The sequence below is a fragment of the Arvicanthis niloticus genome, chromosome 3 (assembly GCF_011762505.2).
Source record: "Arvicanthis niloticus isolate mArvNil1 chromosome 3, mArvNil1.pat.X, whole genome shotgun sequence".
NCBI classification, from domain to species: Eukaryota; Metazoa; Chordata; class Mammalia; order Rodentia; family Muridae; genus Arvicanthis; species Arvicanthis niloticus.
In genome coordinates, this window is record NC_047660.1 from 69,136,565 (window position 1) to 69,140,966 (window position 4,402).

At 45.1% G+C, this 4,402-nt stretch overlaps 1 pseudogene; it reads left to right on the top strand.

The window, feature by feature from the left end:
- The first annotated feature begins 1,357 nt into the window (after nt 1-1,357).
- Nucleotides 1,358-1,789, top strand: LOC117705228 (proteasome maturation protein pseudogene; annotated as a pseudogene).
- Nucleotides 1,790-4,402: the final 2,613 nt, after the last annotated feature.

Sequence of the window (4,402 nt, forward strand, 5' to 3'; positions counted from 1 at the left end):
ATCCAGAACCCAGGGACTAATCTGAGAGCAGATCCGGCTGGCTTTGAGCTGGGTAGGAGCCTGCTGGCTTTTGGGGGGCATTTAGGCACAGAGGCTTCCTCAGAGCCTCCCCAAGCTCTGGACACACAACTTCAGGCTTCCTCAGGATGCTCTGTCCTCACCCAAGTCACCTGAAGGGCCACTGGGAGGGAGAGAGGGAGCATGGGCCCAGGGCCAATGCAGGCCACTTACCCTAATGGCCTGTTTGGTAGCAGGCTGTGGCCCTTGTCATTAAAAATCTTATCTCTTTGATCATTGGTGTGCCCAACCAGCAAAGAGCATTGTTCTCTCTATTGTTCTGCCCAAGGCCTGAAAGCAGTCAACAAAAGATGACAAAGAGTCAGGGGGCAATAGCTGCTTTCTGTAGAAACTTCTTTTAAATCCCTTTATTTTGGAAAGGTCGGAGAATTACAGCAATGTCACAAAGATTATTTGGGAAACACCTGTCTACCCAACTTCACCTTGTGGATGTCTCACACGGCTCACAGAAACGCACACCAGCGCAAGGCTGTGGGCCTCTCCAAAGGCTTTAATCTCACCAATGTGTATTTTTCTGCCATGTCTATATTAAGTCTTCTCAGCTCTGTGACACCTTTCTCTGTTTCTTCTCATCTTTCATGACATTGGGGCATCTGGACGGTGTTCACCGAGTGTTCTGTTGACTGTCTCTTGTTTGTGCGATGTTTTCTCATAATTAATGAGTGACATCCAGTGTGAGAATATTAAAGAAGCACGGGTTCTGTGCTGGTGCTCACCGTGGAATCAGGGCCTTTACATGATTTACATGCTTTACAGCATGGCTGAACAGGGGTATGTGCCAAGGCTACCTGAGACCAGGGGGCCTTTGAGGAATCCAAGTAGTGGTTGTAAGGTGAGCTAGGTATGAGCCTGGGCCAGGGACACACTTGTCTACCCTCTCATCATTTTCTCTGTTATGATCATGGCAGATGGAGAACTGGGAACACTTCTTTGCTGTGGGGAGACAGCATCGATTTTGTGAAGATCCAATGCCATTAAGACCAGTAGAAGAAAAAGAAGCAGCCAAAGAAGGCAAGGCACTGAGGTGTGGGTGTGCACAGCAATGTAACAAAAGTGCTGGTAAAGGGCCCTTCTGGGTCTAGTGTAGCCCTTTGTGGATTCATCGGGGCTCCAGATAACCTGAGAACAAGATGCTGGCATCAAAGTGGGTGGAAACTAGTGACTATGCATGGAGAAGAAGTGGAACCATTTCTTAAGCAGTTTTCTCAGCAATTAGAAAGTGTGTTGGAGAAGTGAGCGGCTTGGTTGGCCAACAACAGCAGGTTCAGAGGGTTTCACAAAGCTGTTTCCAAGATGAACTCCAGAGGCCTTGGGTCGCAGCTGAAGGGCAGTATTCCAGTTACAGAGCTCTCAGCCAGTGGGCCTTTCGAAAGTCATGATCTTCTCCGGAAAGGGTTTTCTTGTGTGAAAAATGAACTTTTGCCCAGTCACTCCCTTGAATTATCAGAAAAAAATTTCCAGCTCAACCAGGACAAGATGAACTTTTCCACCCTGAGGAACATCCAAGGGTCTGTTTGCTCCCCTGAAGTTACAGATGGAGTTCAAGGCATTGCAGCAGGTTCCAAGCTCAAACCTCTCACTGGATATTTTGAGGGGCAATGATGATGGTTTTGAGGATATTCTTAACGATCCATCACAAAGTGAACCGATGGGCGAGCCACACTTGATGGTGGAACGTAAGCTGGGTTTGCTGTAGTACAGGGTGCTGTGCAGGAGCGGCCCCGCTGCAGTCGCATGCTCACAGCATTGAACTGCTGAGAGGATCACTGGGTCATGGGAAAGTGTTTGGAGCTTGGTTTGGGGTTGTGAGTCAGTTGAAAGCCTAGAGGTGATTTCTAAGTGCTGAGGTTACAGCAAAGCCCAACTTCTGAAAATGTCTTTGTTATAAATGTTACAAATGCAATAAAGTTACAAGGAGCCCCCCCCCCAAAAAAAAAAAAGAAAGAAGGAAAGAAAAGAAAAAAGAAAGTGTGTTGGATTTCCTTGCTTGGGTAAGATTTGTTAGTAGTCATAGGATCCTTAGGTACCTTTTATACTTGCATTTTGCCTTCTCCCCCCTCCTTAAGGGACAACTTCCTAGGGTTTAGTGTCCCTGTCTGCTTACAACCTGTCTCAAGGCTGCTTCTTAGGCCTGATTCGTTTTAAGAGCTCAGGAAATGCTGATTAAGGATTTTTTTTTTTTAATGAGTGGATGAATAGGGTACTCACTTAAAAAAAAAAAAAGATATGTGGGCATGCCACTCTTCCCTACTGAGAAATCTATGACCTTCACCTCAGGCTGGATGCGAGAAGCCAGCAATATCCATGTGCACAGGACCCTGAGCTTCCTGCCCTAGGAACCCTGCAAGTATGTGGAGATGCTGACAGGAAGACTGTTCTTTTCAAAGCCCCCAAGCTCTAAGATCTTTATCATTTGTAAGAAGCTAAATAATATCAAATGTATAGATGGCAAATTCTGAGACTGAGAAGCTGAGGAAGGGTTAGGTTTCCTTCTGGAAAACGACTATAAGGAGAAGATTGGTCATCGCAGTTGGAATGGGGTCATGTGGAATAAATCATAAACATGTGGTTTTTACATATACGTGTATTCATCTACCTATCTATCTATCATCTATCTTTTATCTATCACCTATCTGTCTGTCTCTCTGTTTATTCTTACACACATGCAAGGCTGAGACATGTCTCTCTAATTAATGGGACTGGTTTCATTTCTTTATTTGCTCAGTGATTACCCTTTTGTGATTACCAATTATCTATATAATTTCAACAGCATTATTTATAATTTTCATGGCAATTTCAATTGAATTATTAAGTTTTTCCACATAGAGCTGGGGAGATGGCACAGTTGGTAAAGGACTTACCATGCAAGCATAGAGATCTGATTTGATCCCCAGCAAAATGCTGGGGTTGCTACATCCTTGTAATCCATGCCACTGCAGAGATAGAAGCAGGCAGATCCCTGGGGCTAGTAGCCTAGCCAGTCTCATTTAACTGACAGACACAGGTCCCAGTGAGAGGACTTGTTTCAAAAAGCCAAGGTGATTAGGACTGGAGAGATGGTTCAGAGGTTAAGAACACTGACTTTTCTTCCAGAGGTCCTGAGTTCAATTCCCAGCAAATACATGGTGGCTCACAACCATCTGTAATGGGATCTGGTGCCCTCTTCTGGTGTGTCTGAAGACAGCCACAGTGTACTCATACATAAAATAAATAAAAATTCAAAAAACCAAAAAAGCCAAGGTGGAAAGCTCCTGAGGATCAACACTTGAGGTTGACCTCTGATTTCTGTGCACATACATAAAGGTGCACTGAGCATGCACCCCTCCCCAACACGCACACATTTCCAAGTGTGTATTTAGTGGGCACATTTTAAGCAAATGAGAAGTAAAGTACCAAAAGCCCTGCCCCCCTTTATTATTTTTTTCCTAAGATGAGTCAATAGCCCAGGTTGGCCCCCAACTCACCATCATGCCTGGCCACAAGGAGGCTCTGAAGATTTGTGTTACTAAGGGACATAAAGCAAATAACCATTTTTACCGATAGCCAACAAAATGGCCAACATTTTGAGCAGCTGTTGGACAGATTGCAAAACCCATGGATGCTCACAGGCCCACCATGGAGTCTACTCAAGCTGCATTCCACAGAGAAGGAAATTAATACATGCAGAGCTTGCAGGGCAGCGGTGGTGAATCCCAGCACTCAGGAGGCAGAGACAGGTTGATCTCTTAAGTTCAAGGCCAACCTGGTCTACAGAGTGAGTTCCAAGATAGCCATGGCTACACAGAGAAACTGGGTCTCAAAAAATCAAACCAAACCAAACATTCAGAGCTCAAAAAACCTGCAGCTCAGTGGAGCACTGGGAGCCTAGCTCTAACTGCTGCTAGATACATTGCTTCTACAGCAGATCTAGAAAAGGCTTGTGCTTTCTAGAACAGTCTGCCCACCCTGAGATTGTGACTAGGAGAGCTGGGAAGGATTAGATTCCTGTTCTTGGCTCCAGTGGAGGCAACATGAACATCAGGGACATGCCACTTCATGTACTTCTTCATGCAGTATTCAGAAGGAGCTTGCAGCTTCACCTCTCTCAAGGTCCTCACAGTGAATGCCTGCAGGAAATAGCATCTGGCTGTGGACAAGGTAGGTGAGATGAAGGTGTTTCAGAAAGTTTTTTTCTCAGAACAAATGCTCTGCTTAAAAAAAAATACAGCCTTCATCAAAATTGGAGGCAACTCACAGGACTCATAGAGCCGTTCAGTACTGTTATTGTGGGATGTTAGGAGACTGCCTTGAAATAAAACTCCTGTTGGATTTATTCTTGTATAAG